General features: G+C 37.1%; 1 protein-coding gene across 3 annotated transcripts in view; it reads right to left on the bottom strand.

Annotated features, from left to right (window-relative positions):
• frmd4ba (FERM domain containing 4Ba) overlaps window positions 1–17,309 on the bottom strand; it is a 41,418-nt gene extending 24,109 nt beyond the window's left edge. For 2 of the 3 annotated variants that reach the window (XM_079460954.1, XM_079460952.1), the window contains exon 1: window positions 16,981–17,265. The gene's annotated coding sequence lies outside the window, so the exon portion shown is untranslated. Of the gene's footprint in view, window positions 1–16,980 lie in introns of all 3 variants that reach the window. The other variant, XM_079460953.1, reaches the window with a different exon arrangement.
• Between the last annotated feature and the right edge of the window lie 2,999 nt (window positions 17,310–20,308).

The raw sequence follows: 20,308 nt of genomic DNA on the forward strand, positions 1-20,308 counted from the left end.
TTTCATTATTTATTCACATTTATGTTGTAGCAAACACTTGTATTTATGATAAAAAATTATCCATATATTACAATATGCATTTCGTTGCACTGTACTTGTATGTGTGTAATGACAATAAATTGAATCCAATCCAATATGCCAAACACATCAAAATATAAATTCCCACTTTTAATGTTTTAAACTCCTAGCTTTTCTATTCATGCTCTTGGAGATTGACAAAGAGAATGAGGGAGAGAGACTTATAGAACCGCAACGAGGCTTAAACCGATTTGAACTCTTGTAAACCTGAACTTGTAAGAAGACATTGTTCTCTCACTATGAGACGTCTGCTACAATGCTTGTATTTATTTTTCTAGGTTTACATCATGTTTTCTTACACAATGGCTGCACAGCTGCGTAACTGAGGGCCGTGTATTTAAAAGACTGAACCATAATATAATTTAATAACATCTGAGTGAATCATGGCATTGTGAATCTGCTTTTTATTTTTAAATGGTTATTATGATAATATTACCATACTTCGATGTAATCAGTAATCTGCCCTCATTTTATCAGCTTTCATATTGCTTTGAATTAATGACAGCATTAATAATATACACAATTAGCTTCATAATAACTTCAGAAATGATTCAAGCTTGAACAATCAACACAGGCCGTGCCTACATTTTGCTAGATGAATAAGAACCAACTAGATTCGCCAGCGTTAGCATAATGCACTGATAACATAATGAACAACTCTCATGTGAATTAATCAGTTTAAAGTGACCTTTATATCCATTTATTGGGCTTATGATTAAATACTTTTGTTGTGTATAAAGAGCAAACAGCTTTACAAATGTAACTGAAATACTAGAATAATGTATAAATAAATAACAATAACAATAACAATTGGTTAGTCCCTAAGAACCCACATAAAATCCATCTTACTGTAAAAGAATTACGGCATTTGTTAATTACACAGTCCAAGCCTGGATTAGTCACTGTAGTAACCCCCTTAGGGAACAACAGTTGCTTTATAATTTCTTTTATTGTTAGGACAGAAAAAAACATACATTCCCTTACAAACCTTATTGGTACTAGTTTCAATTTAGTTCTAGGAACTTTAGTTCTTTAGGAACTATTCAACAACATCATCTGAACGTCAAGTTTGGGAGTCAACCTTTTCATTTTGTTTAGATCAATACCGTAGGCAGCAACACAAATGACCTTACATTAGGAAAATCTGCCCCACCAGCAAAGCAGGAAGCCTAACGGCTTCAGGTTGAGATTTACCTTGCCAACAGCAATGTTCTTGGAAGCTCTTTGTACCCGACTCAGCATTATATAAGCTTAATGCAGCATCACATCCCCACCCCCATAAGACTTTCTGTATCCCTCCCACCCAAAAGCCCTCCACTGACCCCTCAAAACAATCCTCCACTTATATGTTATCTGTGTGCTTGTTATAGATTTACTCATGCTGAGCGCTCTCTTGTTTGTGTAGTCGCAGACTATAAGGTCATCACTGTGTCAGACATAGAATTGACGTTATGTCAGTCTGACTGAACAGCCATTCAAATCATGTTATGGACCAAACAATAGATTTGTTTAAAATGCAGAATTTTGTGATGAATATTTTACATGGTTTAGACTTCATTTTGGAAAGGAAAATCTAACCTAAAATACTGATAAATGCATTGTATCTGTTTGTGTGTGTGTGCAATGAGTGACCATGCAAAAAGAAGGGTCATGTGACGTGTAATGCTTTTGACATATGGTTCATTCACCAGGAATTTATAATCTATATAATAATATAAATTCAAACAAACCCCTACACAACCTCCCCAACACAAACAAATGGCCCTGTAAGTACTCAGACAGTCAATTAACAAAAACACTTAAACCTTCAAAAACATCTAAGTGTGTCTATTTGCCAAAAACACATAAAAAAATACTCTACAACAGTGGTCTCAAACTGGGGGCCTCAAGATGGATCTAGGGGAACACAGATTTTGTGGCATTTAAACATACAATTTATGCAATCAAACATAAAAAAATAAGATCACCAACCAAAAGAATTGATGTTACAAAATTGTATAACTGAATATGTTTTCGGTTTAACTCTAAGTTTAAGATTATAATTCTTTATTGGAGGGGGGGGGTGCGCTAAAAAAACACTGCCCTACAAAACTCCACAAATCTGTTGAAAAAGTCACAAGAAAAACAAAAGGATTGTAATGACTCAGACCTACTGTACACGTTCCAAACTGCTACACATTATTGAGCAAACGTCTGGAGAGAAGATCTGTCTGGATATATAAATATCACTCGACTGTTAAATCACTCTCAATAAAAACTTTCTAATGAGTTAATTAAGAGAAATATAGCCGATAAAAATGTTCATGACAAACATTTTCTTTCTTGTTTTTTTATGTATTCAGTTTTAGGAGTCTGAATTTAAACAGGCTTTCTTAAAAACGCTGCATTATCTGAATTATTTTCCGCACAGAGTTTATGTCCGTCTGCGTAAATATTATGTGTGCAATGTCCATATGGTCAATAAATAAGTAAGTAGCAAACAATTTAATCTGTTTGGCTTCACTTAAATGCGCACCGAATCGCCTTGGAATGCACATCATTATTTGATGTGTGTTGACGTAATATCAACTGAAAAATGCAGTGCGCGAGACATATCGAGTAGCCCTTCCCCCTTTGAAAATAAACAATAGCGTTTTATTTACAGCACAGTCAGCTTCAGCCTGGCAAAGCTGCATTTAACAGCATGATAGCCACGGTGACAGTGGTGTAAGTCTTTTGAAAAGAATAGGAAGATCAGTGTTACCAGTGATGTGTCATTTGAATCTTATTACATTGATGAGTGACACTGTTGTTGGTCTTCTCCTTCGGATTTTAAAACGGATTTGATTGGACAAGAACTTTGAGGCTGAAGTGTAGCGTGATGTCATGGAATTTCTATATTTGTTTGAGCGCACATGCCAGACTGTCAGTTTTGAACGGTTATATCTCCTAAATGCGCCTAATAGCATATCGGTTTATTGACATCGTGATTTTAATAAAAGAAAAAAACTTTCATTTTTTATTTCACTGGGTCTTTAACCTTTCAAAAAACAACACCTGTGTTTAGGCAGCATATATTATATATTAGATGTAATGAATGACTGAATCCAGGTTAAGGTTTCTAGAATAGCATTCATTAGAAACAAAAGCAGCAGACAGACCATAGCACTTGCAACAATAAGATGAGAAAAAACATCCTCAGTCAACAGTGAAGCGTCCATATGTATTTAATGAAAAGAGCAGATGGTGCTATGAAAAAAAATTATAATTCGATTTAAAATCAACAGACTTGCTCACACAGTATTTAAATATGTATTTAAAACACTTTATATTGTATCTTTCTATTACATTTACCTTGATAAAGATACTTGAGATCTGTCTCTAAAAAGGATATGTTGTATGTGGTATACTGTAGAAAGTCAACTCACATATCATCAACAACTCAAAACTATAATCTCCAGCAACACTAAATTCAAAGACCAAACCATTTCGAAACTCTTACTATCAACTTAATAATATCAAAATGTTTTTTCTCATACCTCATAAACATCTCCCAGATGGCACCATGCTTGCAGGAATCTCCTACAGGGCACAAGCCCATCACTGTACCATCTTCTCAATACCTGTTCAGTCAAACCCCACACAAACTGACTCCCAGAGGCCAGGAGATCCTCTATGCCACAAAACATGCCCAGCGCCATGCCTGTTTGTCTGGCACACTAGGAAGCTTCGTTCCCTCTGGAGCTGATGTAACTACACTGGAGCCTGGAAGAGCCAGGGTTGGTATGCCACCGGCTGGGTTTCAGGCTTTCTGTGTAGGCTTCCGCCCAATACTTTCCCCCTTGGAGATACGCATAGAGAGAGGGCAGGCCACAAACAATCCAAAGTCAGAGACGAGCCTACTGGGGCCACGTAACACACACAATGACACATACTCATTCTTAGCGATGCACAATGAGTATCTACACACTCATTGACAGAAGCCTGCGAGAACACAATCGCACACTTTTTCTACGCAAATTGCACACAATGTCTGTCCCAACCATTCCACTCCCTTCTCATAAACAAATGTTGTGGTTATCTGTGCTTTTCACAAGGGTATGGCTTTCGCGACCAATTTTTACAGATGCTTTTACTGCCAATAAAACAGATCCTCATTGTTTTTGTACTTTGTGAACAATGTATAAACAGACACTTACTGACTATTAAAATTAACTGCATCAAAAACCGTCACTTTGTTTCATGATTTCAAAAGTGATTACACCTGCATTGTGTGAATGTGGGGGTTACCAATAGCTGTTTCTGACTGTGTACATGTGTTTGTGTCTGTTGGGCGTAGTTTCCACCAGACAGTGCACATCTCCACCCGGCAAATTCCAGAAAGGGAAAACATATAAAAAAGCTTTCTTTGGAACCATCTGGAATATAAGAGACTGATGTGTTATGACTAACACCCATGCTTGAACCTCCAGTGCAAAATTATAGAGGTCTTTAGTATGACAAAATGGATTACAAAGCTACATTTTCCATCTCTAAATTATTCTTGCGAAACAGTTGCAATGTACAGTTTTACATCTCGTTCAAAGTCTGTTGAGCATTAAAAAAAGAAAAATGATTGAAACTACTGTTGATGAATAAAAATCTATTTTGTGCCTGTATGTGTGTCTTATCTGCCTTACATTTAAAGTCTAGTACATTATCTTATTTTTTTTCTGAAAAAAGACAAGAAATAAATCAAATACTTTAATATGACACAGCCCTCTCCAAGAGGTTATTCAAAGAATAAGGTCACATCTGTATATATGGATTGTCCAGCTGCTTGTCTATGCTTGTTACTTACAATACAAAAAGTCTGATAATATGGAAGATTTCTGCGAACTATATAAAATAAAAATTATACTGGTTTGAGCAGAATTTTATTTGCAATACCAATATTTTCACAAGATACATTTTATCTTAATATTCCAGTGAAGTAAAATATTATAATGCCTATTTTGAAGGAAATATTGCAGCGTTTATTGTAATTAGTTCATCAATATGGGTCATTCTCTTTAAAAATCGCGTGCCTTCATAATCTATAGTTAAAATAAAAAAAATGTCCGTCCTGTAATGTCTATCTATCTCAAATAACGTATGCTAGACAGCTTGGACGGAGCCTCCGTTTACTCCTCCCCTTCAACAGTCAGTCTGCTGCCAGTTCCATTTCAAAATGTAACGGCTGTTTTTATACATCCAATAAAATTGCAGAAAATGACGAAAGCCACGCCCAATATTTTTTCATTCAAAATTCCATTTCACTCAGAAATGCGTCAAAATATGGAAATAAAAACGATCGCAACTTCCAGTTCACGGGGACTTTAAGCCACAAATCTTATTAAGACACGTGTATAAGTCGCAAATCACATATTAATCTATACAAACAACTAGAATGTTACCCTGTTGACATAACAACGTTAGAACAATATTCAATTTGAAAATGCAACAGACTTATTAGTATTATTTACTTAGCGCAACAGCTAATTGAGATTCACATTATCTTCTGTCCTAAAGATTTCACAGCTCCTTGCATATTTGTATAGGCCAGAAAACATGCTTATTTGTTCAGACATGACTGTAAAGAGCCTTTAACCACGACTGGAAAAGTTATGACGCATGTTCAACAGTTGCCTGATGGTAAAGGAGATGTTGATGTCAACCAGTGATTGGATGCTTAGAGGTTCAGAGTCAAGGGTTCAAGTGCATTCTGGGAATTAAAGACCCTGCAGCATTGGTATGAATGAACACAGGGGTTAGAAACAGGACACCCTCGGGTCTGGCATTGATCTTTCCAAGCGTCACTCCTTAACCTGAAAATTCACATTCACCAGAAAATAAGAGTGTTATTGTTTTATTTCATATTATTTTATTGTACAGCAGTTGGAATACTTGACTCTGATTCAGTGGATCACCAAATGAAGCCATTCAGGATCATGCAAAGTCACCAAATGGGGTTATTTGACAAAAGATTACTTACATTTTTTATTATATAATTTCTTCATTACCAACTATTTGAACAATTATATTTTAAGTTATATTTACAGAATATAGTACAAATATACTAAATAACAACTGAAGGTCATTGTCGATGGAAGGTCCTACTTGAAGGATCCCTAATAAAAACTAGTGAGACAAATCTAGAGAAACTTCTCAGGTGAGAGTGAGAGAGACATCAGGACAATAAATGCAAGACCTAAACAAAGACAAGCAATCTAGACACACTTCTAACTTCTATGCAGATTGTACATGGAATGCAACTACAAACAAAAACAATCACACAGACAGAGAGAGAGAGAAATAAGACTACGTTCACAAAGTGCTCTTCTATACAGAGACAAAAACCCCTGCATGCACAAACAAGAGCAACCGAAGTTCACAATCAACCTGCACCTTTAAAAGTAAACACAGCTGTGCCTTTTGAAGCTGTTTCGATCGAAACTCAAAAGGATGTATCTGAACTAAAACAAAGACTACCAGCTTTTACATCAACGTGATAAAACATCACATGGCACTGCAATATCCGCTTTCTACACACCAGCGTTACGTTCAAAAGGAAAAAACAATTGGTAGACGTATGCCTAGAAACTATTGATGCCTTTTAATTTTGTTTGCATACCCGTTTCAGAAAGGAGGTTTAGTGAAAACGCTGAATATATTAACCATGATATGATGGGAAACTCTGGGTTTTCGGTTTTAGAATGTGAGGTATGTCAAACCCGAGAATGCGGGGAAACTCAAGCCCATTTCTAAAAGGGAGGTAACTTATGCTCAAAGTCAGTAATAGCAACTTAAGGCGGGCGTACACGGTGCGATTTTTGCTGTCGTACGAGTTCGCATGCGATTTTTTTCAATCGTGTGGAAATCGTGTATGCTCGTATGGTCGCGGCTCGTATCAAGTGCGAGGAATTACGATCCGAGCAGAGTGCCTTACGAGCACTTCCCGACCTCCCGAACATTTTTAAACATGTCTAAAAAGTTCGTGAGCTATCGGTTTGAATTCGTGACATGTGTGCGGTTGAACGAGCCGATTTGTTGATCTATCTGAAGTTGACCAATCACGAACTAGGAAACCACAGAAGAAGATAGACTATTGAAAAAGAGGATAAACTCGCCGAACTCTGGCAGGAACAGCGAGCGCTGTATGATGTTTCCAGCAGCGTGTACCATGACAGGGTCATCCGTGATGATATTTTACAGCGGATTTAAACATATAACAAAAGGCCTAAAGGCAGTTTTTTGCATCATGCTGACTCTGCATCACTTTTCTCCCACAATACAATATGTAGGCTATTCCATATCAAACATTTGGCCTGTAAAAACAGTATGTATACAATTATTATACCTAGACTATCCAGCAATAACATTTGTTCAAAAAATATATAAAAACGACGTTGCTATATGCACAAACTTGCGTGACACGCTATGGTTATATACTTTGCTATATCTTCCACGACCACATCAAAGCATGCGCACACAGATACACGGCTGTTTTTGAAGAACTGAAAGTCCATGCTTTTCTCTGCTCTTCAGCCAAACTCTTTGCCATGCCCTTCTTTTTCTTTTCTTTTTTATTCTTTCGCAAGCCATTGCTGCCACAAAAAAAGCAAATCTTCCTCTGACTCCATGTTTTTGGCGCGGAACTTTGTGCGATTGCTTCGGAAATCGGCAGGTCGTAAAATCGTGTCGTATATCACCTCGTCCGTATGATTTTCAGATAAACTCACTCGTGACGTGTGCGTGGACATACGATCTTCCGACCATCAGAATTCGCACCGTGTACGCCCGCCTTTACTCTGTGAATTTAACATGGTCGGGAGCAGGTTTTCTTACGTAAACACAGTTTCTTTTAATCTCCACTCTCAAAGCGCAAGTGGTGTAACTCATTTAATAATACAGTCACTCACGGAACAAATTTTTATCACACAGACATCTCCGTGACTAATATGTCATTATGTGCTTTTAGAGGATCCTGTATGGGAAGAGGCTAATTCATAGAAATGTACTTTGATTTCAGGAGCCATTTCCCTGTGCATTTTTATTCAAACTGTACCATTTTCTGTACTGTGAATAAGATATATCAAAGCATATCATCAATCCTTAAATCACCGTGAATTACATCAGAGCATATTCTTTCCCTTACATTTTCTATATAAATAAAAAAAATACAGACACAAATGTTTTATTACCTTTATTGCTTAATTTCTGTATTCTGTATTTATTTAATTTATACAAGTCATTTTCAGCACATTAGTTAAAGTGTGCCTCGGTGTCAATCGCTTTCTGCCGCCATGTTGCTTTTTCCTTTGGTACCGTTGCCATGGTGAATCGTAAAATCGGAGCTCAATTGATCATAGCTTGTCGTAGTCTTGGTGCACACGCTTAACTCAAGGTAAGCCTACCCAGAGGTGATAGATCTAACTCAATTCACCTGTTCTGAAACCAAAAACTCAGTGTAAATCAACTCAAGAGTTCACATTTTAAAGGGATAGCCCACCCAAATATAAAGATTCTGTCACCATTTACCCACCCTCAGGTTGTTTCAAACCTATATACATTTCTTTGTTCTGTTAAACACAAAGAAAGATATGTGTAAGAATGTTAGCAATCTTCATCTTCCACTACCAAAGTAGAAAACAATATTTGTATATTTTGATGTTCTGTTGAACACAAAGTGAGATATTTTGAAGAATTTAGGAACACAAACAGTTCTGGAGCACCATTGACTACCATTTAAGTCTTCCTACAATGCAGTCAATGATTTCACAGAAATGGCAAACATTCTTCCAAATATCTTTCTCTGAGTTGATCAGAACAAAGTCATTTATAAAGGTATGAAATGACATGAGGGTGAGCAAATGATGACAGAATTTTTTAGGTGAACTATCACTTTATCTCGCTGTTGGTTGAACCTCCTAATTGAAACGGACCCAGGACTGTTACAAATGTTGCTCTAATAAAGCAACAATCCTCACACAAACTGTGGTGGAGATACAATTAGAGCTTGGCATTAAATGATGACCTCACACTCTGGCACTCATCTGGTGTCATGTGCATGCCCTCAAGCCTTCCAGACATGAGATCCCATTCATTTTAATAACCTTGACTCTTGATGGCACCCCGCTGGCAATTAAATGCCTATTGTATTTTCAACAAAAACGGGACAATCGTATGGTGTTTTAAAACGTCAAGACAGAGATCCTTTTGCTAACCGTTTACATAGACTTGTCAGGGGTGGGGAGGAGGGAGATTTCTCTTTTCAGCACTCATATCCAAATCCTGTCATGAACACAAAGGCTGTTGGTTAAGATACAAAGGGACAGTCAGAAATTCCATGTGTACACATTAACTTGGTTAATATAATTTTTTTGTCTTGGTTCGATTCTATCTTTCTTTGTCGTTCCCTGCCCCAATATTGCTCAGAAACAGTCCCATAGAAACCTTCAAACTCTGATTTGTATTAATGAGCTCATTTCCACCGAGAACCCAAAGGAGGGCCAAACAGCCATCCTCCTCATCTCATACTTTCCCCCAGCCTAGATGAAATGTGACATCAATTACCAAACACAATTTGGACACGATTAATTGCCTGTAAGGGCATGGCATGTTATGCATCCAAAGGGCACACATGCACAGAAATGACATGAAGCTCCTCTGAAGTACACGTGTGCATATCAACAGCTGATGGCCCTAAAAGTGTGTATGACGGTGCTTTGAGATGTGCAGCGTCTGCATTGCCATTCTCATTTCTGGAATGCCTTTTAAACCCAATCGTGTACAGTACTGTACAGTCAGACTATATAGAGGCAACGCCAAACAGCTGTTTGACCAACCCACTCAATGACTGCAGTCTTTGTTAGTTTACAGAGATTTGACCGGTGGATTGCTGGCAGAGGAAATTATTTTGGATAGTGAATTCTGATGTGAAAAAATTTACATTATAATATAAACAAACCTGTTAAAGTAAAAGTTCATCCAAAAACTCATGTACTCACCCTCTTGTCATATTCTTCCACAGAACGCAGAAGAAGATATTTTGAAGAATGTTGTTAACCAGAACCCATTCATTTTGTGTCCATACAATAGAAGTGAATGGGTGCCGGCAATGTTTGGTTACCAAATGTTTATTTTTGCGTTCTGCTGAAGAAAGAAAGTAATGCAGGTTTGAAATGACAAGAGGGTGAGTAAAGGATGACAAATTTTTCCTTTTTGGGTGAACGATCCCTTTAAATTGCTACACTGTAAAAATAAAAATGCTTTTTCATAACTGAGATCTAATAAATATGTATAAGCACCACTTATTTTCTCCGTAAACGTCAGAACAAATTTTAACGACTGAAAAGCGTTTACCTTTATAAATACTTGAAGCTAGCTATTTATCATACAGTATTGCCTTGCTTTATGTGTATTAGTTGGGTCTTTAGCACCTGGGCTGTCACAGTGAGCTCATTGAAGTGTCTGTTTGACCGGGATTTGGGGCTGATGTAGGCCACAGCACAAAGAGCTGGGTTATGTTGAAACCTCTGAACCATGACGAAAAGAATGGGTGTGTGCGCATAACACAGATGCCACGGAGCAGGGGGGGAGGCGGCCACTGCTGCTTCTGCCCGGCGTTTGGCGCATACTGTCTGTCTGCCCCCTCTAATAAGGTCCCAGCGGGATTGTGGGTGCAGGGACTTTTCAGAACGATAGATTAGGAACGTGGGGCCACTGCCTTTCAATGTCATTTTCAGAAGATGAATACCGTGAATGGATTCTCTGAAGTCACTGTTGGGGGCCAGGGGCATAGACAATGAAAAAAATGTGAGTAAATGAGCGGGTAAGAGAAATAGATAAAGACAGATGGGGTACCTATGATTTGAATAAATGGCTCTGTGGAATACTTTATTCTGATTGGTCAACCACACAATCAATTATTTTGTATAATGACACACATACACTGTATGATTGACAGCCAATTTCAAACAGTTTCTGTACTAGTTTTATTACACTGCAGCTTTTCATCATAGATGACTCATGTACAATGAAGTGGTCTTTATTGAGGAATAAAAGACGGGTGGTATATTCTACAATAGCTGTCACCAAAGCTCATCCTCAACAGACCATTTTCTCAGTATCATTGTAATGTTACACTAATTTATGAAATCCATCACTCATATATTACATATATATACCAAAATTATACGTTATCTACATAACCTCATTAAATAAGCATCACATCAGCAACAATATGCTGGTAAATACATAAACTCTACACGCACTGAACCCTCATCCTCACATGTTAAAATATGCACATTTTGTGCATTGGTAATCATAAGATCGCTGAGGCATGAATGTTTAGCATATCCCCTGTCTCTTGTCCTTATTAATATTTAAAGGTCTCTACAACCTAACAGCACATCTCCGAATGCAAAGTATCACTTCACCACATTTTAAAACATTTGTTCTGAACCACTTGACCTTGTCTCTTGTCATACTTTGTTCAAATCACTTTAGTCACGCTAAAGTCAACTGTATCCCTTTATGCATGCCTGACGCTGTGAAAGTAGCTTTAATAAATAAAGATGAATTATAATTTTTTATTGCAACACAACCGACTGGGTTCAAACTAAGGTAAGTGCAGTAAAAAGCCACATTGTATGCTGTGTTTTAACACAAAGAAGCTTATTTCCTCTTGTGTTTGTTTATACTTGATCTTACATTGTTTCTTATTTTGTAGAATAAACTAAAACAATAAAACAATAGCTTGCTGTCAGTGTTTGAACATGGTGAAATAGTAATAGTATACATAATAGAAATATATAGAAGCGGTGTGGTAAGATACAGTATTGTAGTAAAGTTCTTCTTTATTGATAATCGGGCAAAAAAGAGAAATGAGAATCAAAAAGACTTCAAGAGAAATCATACCTGTTCTTTGTAAGTCCCTTTGGATAAAAGCGTCTGCTAAATGACGTAATGTAACCATGTGTTATGTTGGTGAATAGCCAACAGCCACCAGCCCTGTGTCAGTATAAACAAGACAGTACAACAGTGCAAACAAATGCATGGCTACGAAATTAGTTAGATCCTGACAAGTCACATGCAGTCTAATCTTTAAATCTTATCACAATGATCCAGCCATACAAGACATCTTGCTTTGCATGCATAGAAAAACTCTGCGATAAAGCTCAGCATTTCTCATAAAAATGACTAGGACTCCATTGTGAAGTGCTGATTTTGTAGTGAGTGACAACATAGTCACAAAATCCTGTAAAGCTTTACTCACCCCTCAGGGTAACAATTCAATCACCTTTTGATGGTCATTCATGGCATGACAAGGTCGTCGCCCTTTGTCAAGATCTCATGAATAACTATGCCCCACCCTACGGCTAGTCATACCTGATGCTCAGCTTACAAAACACCTGCTTTAGTCATAATATATTCCTCTCTTGTCATTTCAATGTATGACTTTTTTTTCTTATGCAGAACACACTGCTGAAGTTATTTTAAAGAATGTTCGTATAGTTCTTTAAAATCTAAATGTTAAGACCAGCAGACTACAGTTTTACACATTGTCAATAAAAATATATTTTGGGCAGGGCTGTATGTTAACTTTTTTTGGACTTTGCACATAGCACTGTAATGTTTTGTAGCACAGGCCAAACAGTTGTAGCACAAGTGTTAAACGTCTGTTATCATCATAGAAGAATATATAAAATAAATATAAAATCAATGAATAGGCAGGTAACTGACAAATGACATTAAAGTTACATACTGATGTATAAATTAGGGCCATATAATTTTTTGTTTAAATAAATAAATATAAATTGACATAATTTATATTAATAGTTTTTTTTACTATACAATAGTTGTATATTTGTCCACATAAATTACTGTATTATACCGTAGTATTCATAGTAAACTGCAGTAATATTCCTAGATACTAGTGTTTTTTAACCTTACTATAGTATACTACAGTGTTTACTACAGTTTATCAATTTACTACATGAGTACTACAATTTTATATAGGAAATGCTATGTTACACTACAATATTTTTTCATCTGAGTGTTCATGTTAACGGTACTTTTATTTTGACGGGTCACTGTATGGAGGCTTTTAAGTGTGTGTTTGACGGTAGCTGTACAATACAGTGCAGATGCAGACAAATCCACGAGTAGCTTATTCACTCAGACATGCAGAACAGGCAGAACAGTTAAATAACAGGAGTCCACGTCAACGAATCTAGTTTAATGCAGCCGCAAAACTAAAAGTAAACTTAAACTAAGTAAAACAGTGACGCGCCATTGATTACACACACAAACAAGCACAACGACAAACATACTTCACACAAACACGCAGCGCTGTCTAATGCACCAGAAAAACTGAATCGCAAGCGTGCTACACTGGCTCATTTATTCTTAGCACAGACTTACTTTTTCGTAGCAATTGCAACACATATGACAAATATAAAAGCCCTGCTTAATCTTTACGTTTGCTGTTAAAATGCCAGTCTGAACACTAAGGGCAAGAGTTAACCAGGACTAAATATTATTTTTTTTCCTTGGGTCCGGACCACAAATATGAACGCAGCCTCATTTATTAAATTATAAAAGATTTGCATTTCCTGTGTTGTGTGTGTTTAAATGCACCCCAATAGTAAGGACTGTAATGTAGTATCTTTAAAAAATAACCCTTCAATGCAATTTAATGGATGAACTGGCCTTATTATACAACATCTGTCACACGGACAGATTATATACGTTTAAGATTGAATAAACATCACAAAGGCAAAGGACACATTGTCTATTTGACTGTCACTCTAATATGGAAAACCATCTGCTAGAGGAAAGAAGCTCCAGACCTCTGTCCATTTCCTTCCTTCAGTTTGTTGTCACAAGCCGTTTATGTGATACTGACACATTTGACCATTTATGAAATAGTATTCTAATAAAGTGTAGCCTATTTCTAGCATTCACAGACTCGTGCGAAATACGGTGATAAAGAAAACCCGAAGAATCAACTCGCTTACCGACCAATTCCCCCCTCCAGCGCTACCATTTTTGTGAAACTGTGCTACATCTCTATTGATTTACACTGTAGGCAATGTCTAATTTCTGTAAAGATGTTTTCATAGATTCAACACCAATGTTTCTCAAGAGGGGGAAACATGCACATTTACAGTCGCAGTTGCAAGCGAGAAAGTAGCGGATGGACCATTATCATCCATTCTTCCCCTTTGTGTCTAGGGGGTCTGATATTAATAGACGCATTCGGGCATTGATGGAATGTAATTTAACATCTGCCTGCCAGTGGAAAGGAGAAAATGGGTTATAATTATAGGGATTAGGCACAGTTTCCCTGGAGAACTGTAACAGGAAACATGAAAGTTCAAACTAGCGCAGAACAGAAAAACATTTAGCTTTGTACCTCCAATGGTATTTTTAAGTTATTCTAATGAACCTTTAAAGGGATAACCAGTTCACCCAAAAATAAAAATTCTGTCATTATTTTCTCACCCTTCTTCCAAATATGTTTTTCTGTGTTCTTCAGAACAAATACATGTATACAGTTTTGGAACAAACCGAGGTTGAGTAAATAATGACAGAATTTTCATTTCTGGGTGGAATACTCGTTGAAAGTGCAAGATGTATATGGATAAACTGCCAAAAAAATGTGAATCCCCCCAGTCTTTGTGTTGCAAGGTGTCAAACTAATTTGAAAGGACAAAAGACCTAAAGGCTGACATCACAGACAGAAGCCACGAGGTGGCTTATTTGCATGAATTCGTATGATCTTTTCTGTACGTGTTCGATTTCGTGCCAGTGATGTTCGCTTTAGGGGAGGGCCTTCAGTATTGCGTTTCTCAAATAACAGTATTTTTCATACAAATTTGAATTTGGCATCTCGTAAAATAGTTACGAAAAACTAATTCTCATGAGATCAGGTTGACAGTTTACAGTAAGGATTCTCTGTGATCTGACAGCTGTCAACAGACGTAATTTAACAGCAATTCGTCACCGATATTGATCCTTTAGAATAATTTAACTAGAAACATAAGGAAATCCACAGACAGCTGGTCTAATAAAACTTAAAAACCCACACTGACACACTATCAAGTACACAAATCTACAGGACGAAGTACTTTGTACATTTCGACATAAACCCTCAAATTCTGCATTTGCCAATATGCCTTTTTAAGGACACAGACGGACTGGACTGACACCAGTGTCCTAAATGCAATAAGGGATCAATTACCTCACACTGGGTCACACTTGCTTTGCAACCGAGTTGGTGTAATTGAATTGAACTGAATCCACAAACCCCTCAGAGGCACGGCCAGTACCACCAAATGCGAAGGCTTTGAATTGATTTGTACCTCAGCGCTTAAAGATTAATGCTGACCCATACAGAGAAATTGACCATCAGGCTTCTTAACTCCTGAAGCAGATTTAAATCTACATTTAACAAGTGCAAAAATAATTCTAAGACACTTCTCACAGAACCAAAACTGACTAACTTCCTTATAGGGCCCCAATGTTCAGGTTATCACAGTGTATACGTAAGAACGTAATATTATCTTTAGTGGCGAGTCTTCCTTTGTTGTCTAACAGGTAGGTAAGTCGATGGTCAGGTTACACATCGTGAACAAACTGGATTTACAACTATATCATGTAACACCATCCTCTTGTGTGCAGTGTGTGTTACATTAAAAAACACGGATATTTGACATGGGCAGTAAGATAAAATGCCTCTAACAACCATTTAGACGGAAACATAACCAGGAAGGGGTGACTGTTGAAAATGCGGTTCTTCAGTTTATCCATTAATGTGAGGTTTAGAAAGTAAAAATGGCATGTTCTACACAATAAATGCATTTTCTATAAGCAAACCCATTAATGCACTCACGGAACTCTTTAAATCAGTCCCTATTCAATTGAAACTGACCCACTACAACGCAACTTACTGTAATATTTAGTATGCATGTCTGTTTGACGGCACCTGCTGTCTACTTCCTACAAAGCCCTATCTGAATACAGCCTTTGTCAGCTCAAAATAAATTCAGGCTTAAATCAATTGTTGAGTCTCATGCACACAATAAAGCACTAGAAAACAATCCCACAAATCTCTTTTTTCTTAATAAGATCACCTACACCAGAAAGGCTATTCAGGATTTTGTATCCCCAGCATTTGGACTGGAGTGTGTCACCCTCACACAATATTCAGGATGTCACATGTTCTGTCTCCTATTGTTTGTCTTTCGCAGGAAGCAGGAAGTTCAGTGTCTGCAGGAACGGTGGGAAAGGGGCTTTTTGATAGTTTTGTCTTCCTCGTTGTTTTAAAACATTCTAGTGTCTTAGTTTGTGCCTTATCAACACCTCACATGTGTGAACAAGGAAACATGCATGGACAAGCCATATTATTAGGTATTATTGCTAAAATGAACAATGAATACAAATAGTTTTTAGATCAGCTAGATTAAGGTTAGAGTGCGTTTTTCTTTTTACCAACATAAAGTAAAACAAGGTTTCGATCTGCAATCAATCATTGAAAAGCCCATCTGAGAGTCAGGTGCTCCAGGCAAAATTATACCTGGTATTTCACAACAAAACACTTTCCACTGAGTTTGACTTTATAGCTTACAGTCGACATGTTAGCAGGCAAAGAATAACCTGTTTGTGTACTAAACGCAGTAGCGACCATGGCATACAAGGTGAAGTTTATGTCATCAGTCAAGCGTTATGTGTCGGTGAGGTTGTCAAACATCATCACATATCAAGCACATATCAAAAGCGCAGCGCTAACGAAACCGAACATAAGTTATTGTAAGGTTATTGCAACTATTTAATTGTCTGTAAAACAAAAAGAGGGAAAACACGCAGACTACGCAATCATAACCAAGCGGAACTCACCTCTCTTTATTGTCCGTATTGTTCTTTTTAAGCCCCAGGTTTGCGAAAATCTTTTGTCTTGTTTGTTACCCGCGGCTAAAATATCCCTGTCGTCTCCGTGATCTCGAGTGCGCAGTCATGAACACAAAATGAAAACCGATGCGCAAAATGTATACCGCCGGTGATACACTTCATGTCAGCTTTGTGAGGACACAGGCTGTGTCGTTAAAGTCCCGTCCATTTACTCATCTACCCCTCCTCCGCCCCTATCTGTTCACTCCAGCCGGAGCAGACGAATTTCCCTCTGTTACCACGGAGACATGAACGCCATTGACGCAGGAACTACAACCGAGAATACTACTACTACTACTACTACTAATAACAATAATAATAAATGATGATTCATAATCGTATTAAATACAAATACATGATCATATACAATTATTTGAGTAATTCATCATTTACATAATGAATTTTTATTATTATTGTTTTAATTATTATTAAAAACACCACACAATCTGTGTACTGTAAAATTCGTTCTTAAAATTCTTACCGGAAATGTCGTCAGAACGTAATTTTCACAAGCCAACTTGAGGTGACGCCTTTCAAAAGACAAATCTTTCGAGTTACATCTAGATTCAACAGACAGGAAATTAACAGAATTCGACTGAAACTTAACTACTACACTGTAATGATAAAACACAGACATCGGCCTAGCGGTGAAGCAAACCAGGGGGTGGTACATTTTGTATAACCCTGGCCTACATTATCAGCTCACAAAATATTAATCTTAAAACTTAAATATATATATATCAGGGCACGAGATTAACGCAATTGTCCGGGACAAATTAATGTTTTGTATGGGGCAAGTGAGAGGATTTTACTTGTAACTTGAAAATAACAATCATGTTAAGGGCGGTGTCAGTACACGATCCGTTCCACCACCTGCGCGATCCGTTCGCGCATGCGCACAACGACGTTGTAGAAACCGCTCATGCGCAAATGATGATTTTGTTTTGCGACACTGCACGATCTGTTCCACGCTTGCGCAGCTTTGTACCGCGAAACTTTTTCATTCATTCACCAAAAAGTCATTGTGTGAAAACTCGGCACGGATCGTGTACTGACAGGCGGTAAGTACAGTGTACAGCGACACGTGCTATGAAAAAATCGGGTCTGTGCTAAGAATCAATTATTCAGTGTAGCACGCCTGCGATACAGTTTGACAGGGCTGCGTGTTTGTGTGTGTGATATAAATCAATGGCGTACCTCTATTTTACTTAGTTTTAGTTTATTTAGCGACTCACGGACGCGCAATCCTGTTATGTAAATATGTCATCTGGCTGTTCTGAGGGAATTAACTACACAGTTTACGTGATACGAGGGTTTATTTCACTAGCTTTTAACTCTCTGAGTAAAGCTATCGTCAAACACACAAACTCAAGCGTCTTCCCGACGGTCTGTCAAAATAAAAGTCCGGTCAACTTGAACTCGAAAATAGAAAAATACTATGGTGCAATATAGTATTTGCTATAGAACATTGGAGTGCCCTTCTAGAAAATTGATAAACTGTAGTAGTAAACACTGTAATATGCTATCAAATCAAAACACTGTTTCTAGGAATGTTACTGCAGTTTACTATAGTAAATAATACAACAGTACATTACAGTAATTTATGTGGACAAATATACGAACTATTGAAAAGTAAAACAAGGAAAAACACAGAACTTGGAAAAATACAAATAATTTAGGTAAACTATTATATGGTCCTAATTTATCCATCAGTATGTAACATTAATGTAATTTGTCAATTACCTGCCTATTCATGTGATGAACTGCACTTGCATATTTTCTTTAATGATGGCCACTTATGCAACTGTTTGTCCTTTGCTACAAAACTTTTAACCTCTGTAGCACCAGTGCTATGTGCAAAAAAGACCAGACACTACACACTAATAACAATTACTGCTTGCCTTTGTTCTGTCACGCAGAGTATAATCAAATTCAAGTGGCCGCTCTGGACACTAGGCAAACGCTTAGAAGCAAACTTGACCAATCAGAATCCGAAACAATTATATTGACACTTCTAATTAAATGTAAATTTGTAAAAAAAAGTATTTTTGTACACGGACAAGTGAATGAAGTGACAAGCCAAGCCCTGCAAGATATATATCATGTTAAAACAATCACAAATCTTCTTTCACAATCTCATGTTCTTTTATGTTTGACCTTTTCTTATAGTTTGGATATGAAGGCGAAAGAAGAGTGTGAGCGATTTATGCCATCTTATCCACATCGATGATTTCACACATGACTGAGTCTAGACAGCACTGCAATGCCTTCTCACTCTCCCACATCTATTTGGATTCAGATGATTATCCAGTAAGTTGGTTTAATAAGTTCTCGGAGCTTGTCACTGGAGAAAATTGCCTTACTGACCACAGTAAATGACTGGACATCTTCAGACACACATTTGATAAGCTCTATGGCAGGAAATTTTGAAGAGGGCAATAAACATAACATGATCAAAACTTTATTAAATAAGTCCAATCAAATCATAATTTCCAACGGGGGTATCAAAAACCTTTGTTTTATTTCTATTTCAAAGCCTTCGAATGTCACACAGCTCATACCTAAAACTATGAGTTACTGCAACTTAAGGATAAATATATAAAGCACATACACACACGACTTGCAAATTTAGTTTAGAGATGTAAATTTTGATAAATTCCGATCACTTCCTGGTGCATATTTTCAGAAAAGTATACGTGTGTAAAAGCCCTTATGTAAATTAACAATATTTTTACAATAGTTAGCATAGTTTAGCTATAGTATTTGCATTAAAAAGCATAGGAACCACAAATTAACCATACACCAAATGATGCTCATAAATATATATATTGTTTGCCAACAAGTCAATAAGCAGGCTAAATGACCATACAGGTTGATATCATTATGTTTTACTTCAACTGTGGAATTGAAACTGGGAATCAATAAGAATCGAAATCGATAAGCAGAATCATAATTGGAATTGATAAAACTCGAACGATTCCCAACCCTACTTAACATTCTAAAACTGGCCTGAAATACACATTTAGCTGTTAACATAGACAAATAATACAGTTTGGTACTAATATCAAAAGCACATTTTTATCTTGTGTTTATGTTCAAAAATGATTGTGATACTTTTCGGATGTGCTTTCTACACTAAAACACTGGCCATTTTAAATGACACACGTTGCCCTAAATGGCAATAATTGTGAACATTATCAACAAAGCACAGAAAGACAAAGAGAGGAGAGAGCTGGTGAAAGAAGATGGGGGAAGGAAGGGAGTGCCAATGCTCAAA

This window comes from Barbatula barbatula, assembly GCF_947034865.1.
Source record: "Barbatula barbatula genome assembly, chromosome: 7".
Classification (NCBI taxonomy): Eukaryota; Metazoa; Chordata; class Actinopteri; order Cypriniformes; family Nemacheilidae; genus Barbatula; species Barbatula barbatula.